At 41.9% G+C, this 17,293-nt stretch overlaps 1 protein-coding gene and 1 long non-coding RNA gene across 2 annotated transcripts in view; one reads left to right on the top strand and one right to left on the bottom strand.

The window, feature by feature from the left end:
• Positions 1-255: 255 nt before the first annotated feature.
• On the bottom strand, positions 256-17,292 carry LOC102450793 (uncharacterized). The gene is made up of 3 exons (XR_012904371.2): positions 17,142-17,292; positions 11,603-11,799; positions 256-621 (listed from the first exon to the last, which is right to left on the bottom strand). It is a non-coding gene; the product is annotated as an uncharacterized LOC102450793 (long non-coding RNA).
• Positions 17,014-17,293, top strand: part of RAB28 (RAB28, member RAS oncogene family) — a 110,588-nt gene continuing 110,308 nt past the window's right edge. The window contains exon 1 of the mRNA XM_075930724.2: positions 17,014-17,155. The gene's annotated coding sequence lies outside the window, so the exon portion shown is untranslated. The remainder of the gene's footprint in view (positions 17,156-17,293) is intronic.

The following is a 17,293-nucleotide window of genomic DNA, read 5'->3' as shown; positions in this document are numbered from 1 at the left end:
AAGGACAACCCAGATACTCCAAAGTCACACTCAAAGAAAAGTTACGTGTACCAAAGCACCAACTACCTCCGCCTGGAATCAGCCTCTGCAATCCGGGAGCCCAGAGTGCCAGTTCCTAGATGCTGACAAACTGGATTTATAGTTTGTTTCTCCAGCTCATTCACTCTGTTTTCACATTCTTTTCCGTCACGTGACGCGAATTCCTACTTTTAGAGGTATCAAGGGTCTCATAGAGCTGAACAAACTAAAAGCCTCTTAAACATAATAGAAATCACATATATTACAGTTCATTACGCGCAGTTTTGTTGTAGAGCAGCGGGCAAACAATGACACCAGCCTTGCCTGACTCTCTGCGTATTACAATCGCGTGTGTGGACTTATGGGACTTCATTTGGGAGAAAGGAAGCAGAGGGATGTCGATTGTCAGGTCCCCCTTGAAAATAAATCCCACAGCTTCTGAATGCAAATAGAGAAATCTGGTGTTTCTCAAGCTGGGAGATGCCGGGGAGCCTGCAGTGGGCAGAGGACTTCCTCGCATAACATCTTGGGAGTTGAGACTGTTCTGAAGTTCAGCAGCAAGAAATGCCCGTTATGACATTCCGAATCACCCGGCAGTGCCCTCTACAAAGACAGAGAGAAAGAAAAGAATTTCTAGTTGTCTTCGCTTATGGAGTTCGTTTAAGTCATTCTGCATTATTTTCCTTGATTCAAAAGGGATCTAAGCATTCAGCCAAGACTCATTTACAGCGGGTGCAGGCGACAGAAATGTGCTCACAAAACAGTAGCTGATTATTGCCCGCTAAGGGAAAACCACTGTGGAAAATCCAGAATACTTGGAGTCATTATTCAACGGATTTAAGTAGTCGAAAGAAATTAAAAGCCGCATAGAAATATCGAGTCTCGATTTAGTGCCTCGTTTTGCATTGTCTATACCATCTAAATTTCAGTTGGCCCAGTTCCATAGCTCATGTGCAAGGAAATCTCCCATTGACTTCTTATAAAATCAGAAGAATGAAGATTTCCCAGATGATTATCGTAAAATGAAGATGCAAAGATCAAACAAGGCAAACTTTATATCAGACTCGTTACTATGGGGGAATTAGGTTCAGACTTATGGCAATGAGCGATGGCTATGTCCACTTATATACTTAAGGATTACAGGAATTGCTTGAGTAAAGTTTCTTCATTCCCGCAGCGATATTTTCATTAGAAGGTTTATTTCTAGTTAAACTTTCCCGACATGTCGGAGGTGTTACTGCAATTGCCCCGAGAACTAAACAAAATACTTTCTCAGCCCTAGAGTTCGATATAAATGCGATGGAAAATCAGCCCCAGTACGTGTTAAAAATTATGGCACTTCAGGCAATTACTGCTAACTGGCTACCAGGAGCTCTGGCTTCCTGGCTCAGAAAGTTTGCGGCTCCGTAGCGTCAAAAGAGGGCACGACGTGATCCTCCAGCAAGCAGTATACAGCAAGGAAGAGGCTGAAGTCAATCCCCCGGGACAGAAATCCCAGGGGTAGAGCTGTGCTAATAATAACCGATTGTTCCGTTTGCTGGCTAAACTGAAACACGGAGGGATGAGCGATAGTAAAGCCAATCCTATTTCTCAGTGGGAGAAAGGAATCTTAAGGGAGGAATAAAGCGACTTTTCTAACCCAGAACAAAATATTGCGTTTCAGTTTCTTATAACAACTTTTAGTTATATTATTAAAAGCTAAGAAAATGGGGAAACCACTTCTAAACTGGCTGAGGCTGAAGTACCTTCCTGTTTGGGACATTCAGATGGCCTGGAGACTCCGTGTCCAGTCCTCAGAACACCTCATTTGGAGCAGGAATATGAGCCTGGAATTTGTTCCCTGTTGTAAGGGAAGGCTTCCCAGGGTGCGTCTACACAATACCCTAAACTTGAAATAAGATATGCAATTTGTGCTATTCGAATTGCATATCTTATTTCAAATGTTTTGAAATTTGGCGCATCTACACAGTGCCAAATTTTGAAATAAATGAGGTTTATTGGAATGGTGAAATAGTGAGCCCGTTATTTCGAAAAATATTTTGAAATAATGGGCAGCATGTGTAGATGCAGAGTAGCTATTTGGAGATACCAGAAGTATCCCGAAATAGCCCCACAGCGTAAATGTACCTTCAGTCCCTCTCATTGAAGCTGTTTACTAAAGCAGTGACTGGATTCCTGGTGGGTCTCCGAACATCAGGCTGTAGAGTTGTTCTCCCTCTCTGACCCAATGTTTAATTCAGCAAACTAACTATGCAGGCACAAAACTTCCCCCAGCTCTACCCTGGTGATCTACCTGAGTCTCTCATTTCTAGTCTTGCTGAGAAGCCAATAAAGGAGGCTTCTTCATAGCACAGGGTGAGAAGCAATAACCTGGGTGTCTCTTAAATTACTGAAGCACCTAATGATTTGGGTGCAAATCCATTGACTTTCAGTGTGTTGTGTGCCCCTACAGCTCTTTGGCAGTTCTGAAAATCCCAACCTCAATGTTTACTCCAAATGGAGCTACCAGTTAATAAGCTGGTAGAATGTGTTTAGTCACATTAGCCAAGGCCAAGTTCTCCTTAGTCAGAAACACACACTCTTCCCTTGCATCCAAGAGAATGTCCTGCAATTGCACCTTCTGGGATTTGTCTTCCTCCGTAGATCCCCTGTCCCATGTTGGGAAATCATAGCGCCCATCCTGAAGCCCTCCTGAAGATTGGGTTCAGAAAGGAGTAACTGCAGTATCAGCAAGCACAGTCTGCAGCAGATAGACCCAGGAAGGCTCATCAGTACAGTGGGCCTGCAACAGGCTGCCTGATTGGCTGCAGAGCCTACAAGACAGCCCTTAAGCCTGCAGCTGCACCAACTATGGCTCTGATCCTAGCTACTAGGCTTGATGCCTGCTCTGACCACTAGGATCAACCACCTTCATCCCAGACAGCTAACAGACAGATGCTTTTGGACAGAAGAAGATATGTTTTTCAGGTACTTATCTTGCATACACATTATTTTTAAACTCTACAAAGAGATGGCTCCTTGGAACAAACACATTAAAACAAAAACCTTTGCATTTAGCATTCTGAAGAGCACGGACAGATATTTTCTAGAAACCTATTTCTATTTAATTTAATGGTGCTTCATTATTGTAAAGATTATTTAGTGTTTGTATATCATCTGTATTACATAGACACTCAAGAAAATACACTGTATTCCCATGTCTAAAATACTGGGAAGCAGATTTTGTTGTGTAAAATTAGTATCTGGTGGGGGTTTCTTTTTCTGTTACTTACGCATTTGGAACAAATCACTGGGATTATATTCAGGAGTGTAAAAATGATTCCCTTTAAAGTGCCTGTATTGAATAAATGGAATTCAGTGTAGGGTGACGATTAAGTGAGGATTGCAGAATTAAAAGTCCAGTTCAACATCCACTGACACCAACTGGCATATTGCCTTTGACTTCATTTGGACATAGACTGGGCCTCAGGGCCATGAAAGGGCTAGAAGGATAATGAAGTGAAACCAAGTGTTCATTGGAATGACACTTGTTAATTTCTTTTGCTTGTACTGAACTTCATGAAACAAGGACTAAAACTAAAATATGATGACTAAGAAATTGCAATATTTTTTTCCAAAATATTGTCTTTTCAGTTAATATACTTTGTTGTTCCTCTATTCTGGTAATGAAAATAGGGGACTTACTAAATACTAAAGGCTCCTTCTTCAAACAATATGGAAAAAGAGAGTGAGGATCTACCCACAGAATTTTCTTACACTTCTGTTGGTGAGAGGAGACTGTGGGGTTGAAGATTTTGGAAGACACATGTCCTCCCTAACCCTGTAGGGTCTGCATAGAAACCAGAGCTGTCCTGTAAGAAATACTCAGTTAGCCCACTCTTCTTTTGCAGGAGCCATCCTACAAATGATTGGGTACCCACTTGCAACTGCTCAGAGGGAAGCAATGTACCAGAGAACTGGACTACCTCTTAGCTAGATTTCCATGTAAGTAGCAAGGATAGTGTCATGCCCCTTGGAGCAGACAGCACTTTCCCTGTGCTGTCTGTTCCCATCTCTGTTCCTCAACTTTTGAACTAAACCAACTTCCACTACTTTGTCAAGTTGGCACTCGTCTTCTGAATTTGCCATCTTGTACGCTAGAATTTAAGCTGCTATTTAAAAATTGAAAATTTCTAGCCCTTTGTGTTACAGTGAAACACTTCAAAATGTGTAACATGCCTGAATCTGCAGGTAGCCCAAAACAATAGATGTCATAGAGGTGTTAAGTCATTCATTGCAAGGGAAGTTTATTCTGAAGCATTATGATGAAAACTTAAATAGAAACGTTAACTGTCTTTTTGCAATTTATGGTATGATGATATTCGTCCTTGCTCAGAAGGCCTATTCAAAGTCTGCTATACAACTTATAAAGCTCTGATACAGACCTGGCCAAGCTAAGTCTTTAGCATTTGAGAACCTGTTTAATAGACCAGCAACACAGTAAAATAGAATTACACTTTTGTTTGGGGAAGGGAGAATTAAAGACAATGATATAATAGCAGTAAGAGACTCTACTAGTCATCAGGAATGATTCACTAATGTACGCCTACATAGTCTGAAGCATGAAGACACAATGCATCCAGGTAGAACAGGCATATTTATGTGCTGTGACCATCATTCATGACTCATGAGCCAAGCATGTAATATCTAGCCTCCTTTGTGTAATGTATTAGGCTTCACATTAATCTATTGCACAGCTCTGTCTCCTTTGCCATTAAGTTTATCATTGAAGGTGCAATATTTACCACTGAGGAACTTGAGAAAACACATAGGCTACGTCTACACTGGCCCCTCTTCCGGAAGGGGCATGTAAATTTCACGAGTCATCGTAGGGAAATCCGCGGGGGATTTAAATATCCCCCGCGGCATTTAAATAAAAATGTCCGCCGCTTTTTTCCGGCTTTTTTAAAAGCCGGAAAAAAGCGGCGGACATTTTTATTTAAATGCCGCGGGGGATATTTAAATCCCCCGCGGATTTCCCTACGACGACTCGTGAAATTTACATGCCCCTTCCGGAAGAGGGGCCAGTGTAGACGTAGCCATAGTATCCTTGCATAGGCAGCTGCTGCAGTTCATATGCTATATAGTGAGTTGTGCCTTCAGAAAAGGACAGAGCTCTGAAGTTCTGTATACAAAGACCTTTTAAACAGTGTGAATATTTTTCTGGACAATTGCATAGAAAGGCTGTTCCCATGATTTAGACCACACATCTCTGGATAGGCTCCCATCTCTGGATAGGCTACCACAAATGGTCTGGTAGCACTTTATAGACTAACAAAACATATAGATGGTATCATGAGCTTTTGTGTTTTTTTTTTTCTATAAGGCTACATCTACACTGGCGCGTTCTCACACAAAAACTCTTTTGCAGAAGAGTTCTTCTGCAAAAGCTCTTCCAGAGGAGAGCTTCTATGCTAGCATGTGCTTTTGCGTCTTATAAAAGGTCATTCGTCAGCAGAAGTTTCCGAAATGCTGTGTGTTACCGCCCAGACATTCCTTCTCCTAGGTCTCCTCATCAATAAGGACAAATCGACACTTCAACCTACTCAAAATCTAGAGTTTATAGGAGCTTGCCTCGACTCCATCACCGCAAGAGCATACTTACCCATCTGCAGATTTCAGGCAATGCAACAACTACTAGACAAGCTCCTCTATAAGCGTTCAGTACAGGTTCTGACAGCACTCAAACTTATGGGACACATGGCCTCCACTATATACGTCATCCTTCATGCCAGACTGCAATTTCGTCCGTTGGAACACTGACTGATTACAATCTACAATCCTATGAAACACAACGTATGCAGATTGGTGCTCGTTGCCTCCACAGTCAGATCTTCTCTCCACTTGTGGACCAAAGACTGGAACTTGTTGTCAGGGACTCCATTTCATCAACCGCAACCTTGATGACATATTACCACAGATGCCTCCCTCATCAGATGGGATGCTCATGTCGGCAAACTCTCCATCCAAGGCCAAGGGTCACCCCAAGAGACTCTACTTCACATAAACCTCTTGGAGCTGAGAACTGTCACCAATGCTTGCAGACATTTCCACACGCAGATCCGCAACTGCACAGTGAGCATTCTCATGGACAACATAGCGACTATGTATTATATAATTGTCCGGGAAGTGCACGTTCCCAATCCCTATGCGTGGAGGCAATCCGTCTATGGAACTGGTGCATTGCCAATTCCAATACTTGTGGCATCTTATTTACCTGGCATCAGCAACACGATGGAGGATCTCCTCAGCAGGAATTTTGCGTTAGATCACAAGTAGGAGATCCACCTCAGAGTTCTCCATTCCCTCTTTTGCTGGTGGGGTATGCCTCTGATAGTCCTATTCGTCACTGACGACAATAAGAAATGTCACCTTTATTGTTCCAGAGCGGGCCACAATTCTCTAGGAGATGCTTTTCTCCTTGACTGGAGTGGGCCCCTCATGTACGCTTTTCTGCCTACACCTCTTATCCTGCAGAAAATCAAACTCAACGGAGCCACAGTAATATTGCTAGCACCTGCATGGGCATGACAGCATTGGTTTCCACTCCTCCTATGCTTGACGGTATACACCCCGTACTCTCTCCCGCTGATCCCGAACTTGCTAATGCAGAACCAAAGCTCTCTCCTGCGTCCACAACTATGCACCCTTTACCTCACAGCGTGGTACCTAGCTGGTTAAACACTTCCAAAACTCTGTGCTCTGATCACAGTGACTAACTTCGCTTACACAGGGACAAGGCCTTGTTCACAGTTTAGAAAAGAATTCCCATCTATGCTGCTAAAAATAGAACTCCCTTGCCCACACCAAAGTGGGAGTGCTAGAATTGTCTGGCCAATTGGCATGTTGCCCTAACTGGAGCAACTCAGATAACACAAGTTAAAATGCCAATAGCCACCTGTGGCCTGCCCACATTTGTAGCTCCCAACTTTGCTCCCGCAGTCAAGTTGCACCAATGAGAAGTGTTAAGAAAAACAGTCCTGCCTACAGTTGAAAAAGCCTGAGTATCAAAATATGCTACTCCTTATTCCCTACGTTCTTTTCCCAACCTGGTGCTGAACATGAGTGTTCATCAGTTGGATCAGGACAAGTTGAACTTGACACACATAACAAAACTAGACTCCTGTCCACACTATAATACAATAATATGTAACAGAATTAAAATGTATCTGTCCTTGAGATATGGTGCTTGTATCAGTTTTGAATGTAACAACTGTAATTGAGTGGAAATGTAACAACCTTGCTCAGATGAGTTCATAATATGTATGCCTATGCCTTAAACTGTGGAGACCCATTACTATAACATCTGTCAATCAAAGGGTAACTGTCAATCAATTGGGGAGCCATGGCTCAAGTAAGATATGTTACGTACCACACGTCTTGCATGTATAATGTTTACCTGTCTGTTCATATTTGAAATTTACCTGTTAAGTTCTATGTTAATTTGTTATGATCCCCTGACCAATAGGTTTAAAATTATGCATATGAGCATTCCAATTTGACCAATCATTTCAAAGTGGAATGCTCATGAATATTCATTAGCCCACCTTTTATAAGTCCACGCAATGGCAGTTGAAGCGTGACGTCGGGGCGTTGGGCTTAGCGTCGGGCTTAGTTAGGTTGAGCATCCCAGCCTAGGCTCTTCTCTTAAGGATAGACGGAAGGTCTATTCCTTTAGATAGGGTTAGTTAGGATAGCTATCATCGTCGAGTCTGTCCATCAGGTTCGCGTCGGTCCTCACACGTCGGCCGTCATCGAGCTTGTCCGGCGGGCGCGTCGCGACTTAGTTAGTTTTCCTTTTAGTTAGGTTAGGGTAGCTTAGAACAGGTATTTTACCATGGTCTGTTCCAGCGGCGCCAAAGAGCCTGAAGAATCGTGCTTCGCGGAAGGTGAATTCAGCATTTCTTCTCAGCTCTTCATGGGACGCCTGGCTGTTCCTCTCCTGAGGCCTGAAGGACCAATGGATTGAGGTCGCCAGCTTCGACCCTGAGACATCTGTCGAGAGACTCCTGGCTGTTCCTCACCTGAGGCCCAAAAGGACCAAAGGCTCGTAGGTCGCCAGCACCTCAACAATCGTCCCTGCGCCGTAAGACTTTGTGTTTTCTTTCCTCTTTGGGACTTCCCCAAGGAGTGTATGTTCAATTATTATTTCTGTGTTAATATAGTCCTGTGGTTTTAAAATCTAACCAAATTGTAGGTTTTTTATTTCTGCGCCAGTTCCTGAGACTACCCGGTGACTAGATATGGGAGAGGGTCCGCATTTGCAATCTTCTTTAGAGTAATTAGGCTAATTGGCATTTAATTAATTAGCATACACCATTACCTTACGCGTGTCCAGGTAACAAATAATAATAATTAATAATAATATATAATAATTTTCAATACTTTCCCGCCTGTAGCTGGACCCACTCTGAAGTGAGGGAGCTGAAGTGTTCAATACCCATAGCAGCTTCTTTAGAACCTCAATGTGTTGGGAACCACAGAATGTCTTCAAAAACATTACTTTATCTATGTAATTTCACTTCATTTCAAATGTCAGGCCTAATGGTGTGTAAAGGATGGTGAACCAATGTTTATTTTACATTTCCTGATGGATTTTTTGGGGGGTGGGTGGGATGGGGCAGTTACAACCTCAAGGTTACTTAAACATTGTTTTGTTTTTAATTAAAATAAGTATAGACTGTAATTCATTGTATTCTTTTTTTAGAATACTATAACACTTTGTAATGAGAGAAAGTGCTGAAACGTTTTTGGTAGGGATTCCAAAATATATGAGATTGTTAGCGAAAACATGAGGAAAGTGTTGCAAATTGTGTTAATTAAAAAAGTCCATGTGTAGTCCCTTTGAGAGGAAATAATATCTAATAGAATTTCTATAGGGGTCTCCATTTATACTGAAAATGAGGAAGTCTGTATAATACATAACTACTAGGAATCCTTTATGAATGGTATTTCTCACGTTTCATCCTGGAAACCATTAAATAATCTGTTTTTATTATAGAGAGCCAAACATTTGGTTTAATATTTTGTTTTAGAAAAGACCACAAAATCATAGGAATACTAGCCATCTCATAATTTTTAGGGGTGTCTTAAAACCATGTATGTTTATTCCTGGCTTGAGAGTTTCCTAAAGTTACAATCTTTGATCCTTGTTCTCCAAAAAACATTACCCAAGATGCACATAAAACAGGCATTAAAGGGGTTTCCTACCCTATGTTTCTTCATTAACCATCTACCTTACCACCCACCATTGCTGTGGATTTAAGAGTCTACATAATTGAGTCCATAAATTAACAAAAACCCAGACAGCTGCCGAAATGAAGCAATAGTTGGACATTGGCTCAAATGTTCTCATATTAGCACATTAAATAAGGAAAAAGGTGCTCTTAATTACACATTACTTTATGGAAACCTGATAAATTCCTTTTGCTGACCTTACTGCAAAGTCAATGGATTTTTTTTGTGCTAGTGTTGAATTAATAGAGATAACAAAAGTGCTTGGTTGAAGGATTATTTTGAGTATCTGAGCAACATTATAAGTAGGTAGTAATGAACCTCAAGCACAACCCAAACTGCTGTTCTCCATTCTAAACTACTAGTTATTCAACATTTCAAACTGACAGCTTGTAAATGTACATTTTATTAAATGCACAGCAATAAAAATTTGTAGGTTTCTGTCACTTTGAATTTTAGTGGCTCAAAATGAGGCCTCTAGCCTTTTAAATTGAGTTTGTATAAGCACAGCTCTGAACCATTCAGCATTTTTAAACTGGTGCTTTTAAAGCTTCATTATTTACATTTGCTCACAAAATATCCTTGTCAGAACCCAGGTATGCATGTTTCATGTCACTGATGGGCTGACTGAGTGGTGTTTTTAGTTGCTTTTATATTATAGACTGTACATAGTTTTTCTCACAAAGTTGTAGAAAGTAAAAAATAAAATAAAATAAAGCAATCTGTGATGTCACACAGTCCAGTTTCTCTGCCTTGGAGCCAAATGAGGCTCTGCTGATCTCATTGGAACCACTTTTGTAAGTAAGGTGAAAAGGATTTGGTCCAAAGACTAACTGACTGAACTTGATATTGATGTTGAAAGTTGCAGGCTGAATGAAAATTTTGGCACATGGTAGTTAATACCACAGTACAGCAAGACGTGTTTTGGAAAAGTTCTTGTGGAATGAAACAACAGACTTTTGCTAACATTTGAATGGTGCTATCAGGTACAATAGCAGTTTTTCCTGAATGATGATTGCTGGAAATGGCCTAAAGAGTGCATACATTTATTTGCCAAGTTTTTCAAAAGAGCTTAGTTCCCACTTTGGCACCTGCCAAGTGACCAGATTTTCAAAACTGCACAGCATCCAGCACATTCCACTATTGTCAATGGCAGCTGCTGGGCATTGAGGATGAGCAAAAATCTAGCAGCTTCACTTAGGTGTCCAGATGGGAGCAGATAGTACTCTTTTGAAAATCTGGCCCTTATATACTAAATTCAAATATGGTTGTAGTGACTCCCTCGTCTTTTTGCCCTAAAACCATTGAATACATATAATTTCTCTAACACATAATAAATACAATGTTCATAAAAATGCAAAGGGGCTGATCTTTTGGATATTAAAATTTTTGCAAAAATGCTGTATGTTTATATGCATATACATACACACACACACCATAATTTTAACATACTGAAAAAAATCATTTAGCTATGGTGTAAAACCTAGTTCATGCCCAAGTGTGGACATTAATAATCCCATGAAAGACTTTGCCAGGGTAGGGTTGGTAATGGGCAGCTTGTGTAGATTCAGGGTAGCTATTTCAGGATATCTCTGGTATCCCAAAATAGCTATGCAGTGTAGACATACCCTACACAGCTATTCCGTTATTTCAAAATAATTTCAAAACAACAGATGCCTTTTTCTGAGATCTGTAAACCACATTCTGCGAGGAATAATGCCTATTCTGAAATAGCTATTTCAAAATAAGGTGTGTGTAGACTTCTGCTATTTTGAAATAGCTCCTCACCAGGGTCATTCTAAGTTATTCCTCCCAATGCCTCCAGGGGCTCTAAATCGAGATAGCACATCTACATTAGGGAAGCCTGCCTCACACTAGTTTTGAGGCTTCCCTGCAGGGTAAATGCGCTATTTTGAAATAAGTGTGCAGTGTAGACGTACCCTCAGACATCTAACTTTGCAAATCATATTTGCTTAGGAAGTAACTACTCAAAATCCCTATTTTAATTTGTTCTATATAGCACAGAAAAATAATGGGAAATATGTCTTTAAATTCTAGCTCCCTACCATCCAAGCCAAGAAATTATACCAATTACATGGTATAATAATTTAATAATCAGAGTAAGAATTATTGTGCAAATGGTATCAATGTTGTGCAAATACAAAGTTTGTTCTTCTTCTTTGCCCTTATCTCCCAAGGGAGCATAGGTCATCAACAATTTCTTTCCAAGCCTCACAATGTTTGTTAGCAACACTGAATAGTGACAAAAATAAACATAAAATTTCAAAGCAGAGTATGACAAGTTACATACCTGCATCTAGTTATTGAATGTCTCTCCTGTCACTGACCATCTCCTGACAATGTACACTGACTTCTTTGATACTTCTGCCATCTGTGACTCATGTACTAGCATTTTGAGATGAAGCAGCTCAGCTGAAACACAGCCTCTTGGGATAGTGGAAAAACTACTGGAGCTTACTCTCCATCCCCCTACACCAGTGCACAGTGCTGAAGGAAAGGATATCAAATCAGAATGGAAACATTTCACATCCATTTCAAATTTACCTTACAGTAGGGTAAATGACCACACAAGAGATTCAGACCCATTGGGTGTCTATACTCAACGGATTTTTCCTCTCACTGACTGTCAGGATATACTGAATCCAGTGGAGTTGTTTCAGTTTGATGCATGTCAGTTAGACAAACAGATGGAGAGATAAAGCCTCAGTATTGCTTGGGAAGTATGAGGCATTACTGTCCAAACTTTTGGGGAACGGAGACTAGAGATTTAAGGAGCTATGACCCTGGTAGCAGATATTTTCCATAAGCTATGGGGTTCAACCTCAGCATACATTACATGGATTTGCTTCAGGAAAGCAGCTGCTTGGCCAAAGGTTCATTTATCCTTCCTCATCTATAGGCTATTTAAACAAAAGTGAGGTGTCTGGGGAGCTAATTAGGAAGGAACAAACCTTCGGAGTCTTTACTTTAACAACATTCAGCAAACATATGATTTACTGGACTCAAGTCAGGACTGAATTCAACAGCATGGTAGCATGCACTTGAGCAGAGATGGATTGGCTATGTATTGGGCCAGAAATAAAAAGAGTGCAAGATAGCATGTGACACTAGAGGCTGGCTGGTGGTGAGGGCTCCCACATGAGAGATGCAGAGTCTAGTCCCCATGCTGTATGTCTACAGTAAAACAATTTAAACAGAAGAGATTAAGGGATCTACACATCAGAATGCCCCAAGTGGTCTTGAGACCATCTTTAAAATCCTTTTGCCCCACATCAGGCAGAGGGGGGAAACTGAATTTGGGTCTTGAACATTCTGGCTGAATACTCGAAACACTGGATTAATAATCATAAGGTGGGTAGTGGCACCTCTTCTTCCATCCAGATATTGAGTGGGAATCAGTCTGGTAGGTAAGTTCAGAGCAAAAAGCCCCCTGGGTGAGACAGGTGCTACTTTACCTATCCTTCCCAAATTTGTGCATCACATAGGGGTTAAGATGGGAGACAGATGTTTGGATGCACTGAGTGAGGCAGCAGCATGCATGATCAGAGCCTGATTCTTAGGGGTTGAGGGAACTTTTACAGTGGAAATTTTGGCACCAAGTGAGTTCAAGCAACTACAGGGTTAGGTGGCAGTTGAGCAGTGGTTTTGTGGATCACAATGACTCTTTAATATTGAGACTTAGGTGCCCAAGTACCTTTGTGATTATGGAGTTTTGTCTCTATAAAAGAGGGATGATAGTTCTATGATTTCTTTCACAGGATGCTAGGCAAGTCAGTTAACTCATACCTGTTCAGTGCTCTGGATACAGAAATGATGAAGAATTGCTATTGCTGCTGTGACAGATATAGCACTTTCCTGCTATATCCTTAAGAGAGTTTTTAATAAGTATATTTGGAGTCTATTGTATTAAATTAATGGGTTATACATCTTGGCAGGGGGTTAGACTAGATGACCCTTGTGGTCCCTTCTAGCCCTGTGATTCTATTTCTATGCCTTTTCGTGGGTCAGGATTGCATATAACTCCTTGTGGGTCGGTGTCTGACAGATGTGAGATTTAAGAGTTCAAACAACTATATTGAATATTGTGTCTGGAAAGAAGATACTTTTGGAACAAGAAGCCTCAAGTGTTTATCCTAAGGGTATATTAAATGGGAGATGTGCCCAAATTTCCCACTTCTGATTATGCAAAAACTTTGCCTAGCCTTTCACCTTGTAGAATGAGGATCACCAAAGCTGGAAAAAACCCTCTGTTCTTTCAATTTTCTTGACAAAGAATGCAATTGCAGTTTGGACATTCCTCAAGTTTTGTTGGAAAAAAGTCCGTTTTCCCAACAAAACTCTGTAGTGTAGACATATCCACTATATGATGAGACAGATCATGACTCCTTTGCTCTTTTCCTAATACTACTTGATTTAAATATATGTCTAAATATACAGCAATGAGTGAAAATGAGGCCTAAATTGAGTAAGCTACAATTATTTAGGATAGCTCATTTAGTATGTAGAGGTGGGAGACTAGATATTGTAGGGGATTGGTATTAGCTCCTTCTTCCCTGGGTCCTCAGTTAAAATCCAGACAGGTCAGCAGTGACAGGCAGTCATTACTATTTGAAGGCTATGTGGTGACGTGTGAAATAAGTAGGTCTTAATTCAACTATTAGAAAAAAATGTGCATATAGCAAAATTAAAGATAATATTGACAAAGTACAGGGCAAAGACTGAATGGCAATGGAGACTAAACTACCTTCTCACATGGAGAACTGGTCACTCCAGGTTAAGACTAGGCACATTAGTGGAGTTTACACTTGTCTTTTCTGTTGATAGGGGTTTTCAGGACTATCAATGAAGCCCTTTTACAAGGAAAATCATATACAGTTTAAACAGAGAGTAAAATTTAAAAAAATGGAACATGTATCGCAATTAACACTGGATTGTACCATAAACAATACATGTGAAAATAAAAACCCCAATTCAAGATCTCTCTTCTGAGATTCTTTCCTAGTGGTTGCAGAGGCATAAATTGAGTTTTGGATCATGAGGATTAGGTTTGCCTGCCAAACATGAGAAAACATTCTTTTACAAAATGTACTCAGGTTGTAAATTCCAGTACTTCTCAGTATGCCCTGTGTTATCCCCTTTGCCTTTACATTCCAGGCTTTTTGGGGTAGGCACTGACTTCATTTTGTGTGTTATGCAGCATTCTTGATGGATAGCAAATAATTAATAGAATAAAAGAGTAAAAAATGATAAAAACATTTTAGTTCCAAAGTTACCCTGAAAGGGAAACTTTGATAATAATGTCATGTATTGAAATACTTAATTAGGTTGAACAACTACGTTTTATTAGGATTTGGCGCTTGGTTCTCCGCTCAATTACACTGAAGTAAAATGTAAAAGGAGAATATCAGAGTGAAGAAAAAGCTTTTGATTTTATTCAAACTTGTTACAACTTTAAATTCCTAAGGCAACTTGGGCATTTGTAGGACATATTCTTTCCCAGAGCTACAATTTTTTTATTGTATGGACTTATTTTAAAGTATTTAAAGATGCATCGAGCGCCTAAGTGTCTTTCACTTAGCTAATAATCAGAATGGAACTGTTGAGATTTGAGTCTAGTTGTGTGCTTCTTGGTGGTTGGTTTCCACAGCTGGCCCGAACATTCCCCTCTTGCAGCGTGACCCTGGTGGACTGGAGCAGCCCCCCGCCACACAGTGCAGCACGACCACAGCAGGCCTTAGCAGCCACTTGCCCGCAGAGCCAATTTTTTTTTGTTTTACCATTATATATTCATGATTTTGAAAAAAAATGCCTTTCTTTATGGTTGTTGTGTGAATGATCCAAACAAGGGAAGGTAGTTATAACCCTGAATCCATTGAGGCAGAATCCTGATATCTGTGTGATTTCAGGATTTAGACCTGACTATCCAGGAAGAATGGTGAGATTACAAAAAATGCTATCCAGTAAATAAAATAAAATAAAAATACTTGGGGAACACATTAAAGAATTGCACAAATGTGCCTCTTACAATGTACATGATGGCATTGTTGCCTCTTTGAATTTCAAACATACAGGCTGTGTCTAGACTGGCAAGTTTTTCCGCAAAATCATCTGCTTTTGCGGAAAAACTTGCCAGCTGTCTACACTGGCTGTTTGAATTTCCGCAAGAACACTGACGATCTCATGTAAGATCGTCAGTGTTCTTGCGGAAATACTGTGCTGCTCCCGTTCGGGCAAAAGCCCTCTTGCGCAAATCATTTGCGCAAGAGGGCCAGTGTAAACAGCACAGTACTGTTTTCTGCAAAAAAGCCCCGATCGCGAAAATGGCAATTGGGGCTTTTTTGCGGAAAAGCGCGTCTAGATTGGCCATGGACGCTTTTCCGCAAAAAGTGCTTTTGCGGAAAAGCGTCCTGTCAATCTAGATGCGATTTTCCGAAAATGCTTTAACGGAAAACTTTTCAGTTAAAAGCATTTTCAGAAAATCATGCCAGTGTAGACATAGCCACAAGGTATCTGCCTGCTATGGAAACTCAGAGGTCGAGAGAAGCAGGACACATCCTTTATTTTGTTTGTACAGTGTTTAAAATAGTGGGTCTCTGGGCACTACCACAGTCTATATAAAAAGATTCCAGGACTGTTTCTCTGAAGCCTGAAATATCAGTTATGTCCGTTTGAAGCAATGGAAACCCCTACAAGCGTAGCAGAGACATTTTTGTTTAGAATATCACCATGTTAAATACTCATTAGGATTCACAGTCTGCTAGCATACAATTTTTCAGCCTTTTTTTGGCTTTTTATACTTATATGATAGCACAGGCCTTTACTTAACTCATTAAAGAAAAGAATTAAAATGGATGTTTTGAGCATCTTCCTCATCCATGAAAAGATTCTCCAGTCAGAACTTAATGAGCAATGCACACAGCTGCTGGAAATGCGGATGAAGCAAAGGACTATTAGTCCCATTTTTAAACAGAACAGGCCATGCTACCACCAATTCTGAGAACCTACTCCAGGACAGTACTGTGAAGAGGGGCCAGGGTAGGATTCCTTTTGGCCTCTGACCAGAGTTGGGTGGCATGCTGGTAGAGTCCCTTCCCTGCTAGTAGGTGTGTTGTTTGGGGGGTAAACCTGAGTGAGAGGCATTGGGACCTAGGACACAAGGTCGCCAATGGCTACAGCATTCAAATCTGACCCAGGCAGGGCTTCCTCCCCTCTGTCTCTCTTGCTCCCTGCACACAAGGAGGATTGAGGTCCAGCTCAGGCTCTTAGCTGCGATGCAGGGCAGACAGGTACCAAAAAGAAACAAGATCTGAGCCCAGGCCCTGGGGGAGCTGCTTCCTTTGGGGACAGAGGGGCTGCCCGTCGCCCTGGCCCGTGCCATGAATCACAGGGCCAAAAGGGGAGAGGCTCTGTTACGGCTCCAGCTCCGCAGCATGGGCAGCAGCACAGAAGGTGAGGGCGGGGCGAGAGACTTGCTTGACTTCGCCCTGGCAGCTCTAGCACCCGTCTCGTTCGGATCCGCTCCCCCGACGGCAGTAGCCTGGGGGCAGGGCTCTCCTCCCCAGGCCAAGGCTGCTTCCCGGGGCCGGCCGAAGCCGCAGGCCTCCAGGCGGCCTAGGCAAGGGGCCCCCTGCCCGCCCACGGGTGAAGGGAAGCCAGCCTCCGTCCCATGACAACGGCGCCACTCGCGTAGCTTAGCAACAGCACCTCGACCAGCGCCAAGCCCGCTGCCGGCCCCAGCCCAGCTCCGCCTCTCGCGCGGAGAAGCAAGTCGATGCCACGCCCCTGAGGGGGGGGGCGGAGAATTCTCTTGCCCCGCCCCACCATCCCACCTCCTGAGCAGAGGGTAAAGAATCCCCGTAGGGCCTTGCTCGCTAGACAGAGCAGAGGGCGGGGAATCCCTTCTTACTCCGCCCACTGGGGGAAAGGAGAGGGAGGAGCCAATTGCGGCGCCCCCTGCCCTGTGACCTTTCACCCCACGGCC

This window comes from Pelodiscus sinensis, chromosome 4 (assembly GCF_052426305.1).
Source record: "Pelodiscus sinensis isolate ZL-2025 chromosome 4, ASM5242630v1, whole genome shotgun sequence".
NCBI classification, from domain to species: domain Eukaryota; kingdom Metazoa; phylum Chordata; order Testudines; family Trionychidae; genus Pelodiscus; species Pelodiscus sinensis.
This window is presented reverse-complemented; position numbering and strand designations above follow the sequence as displayed.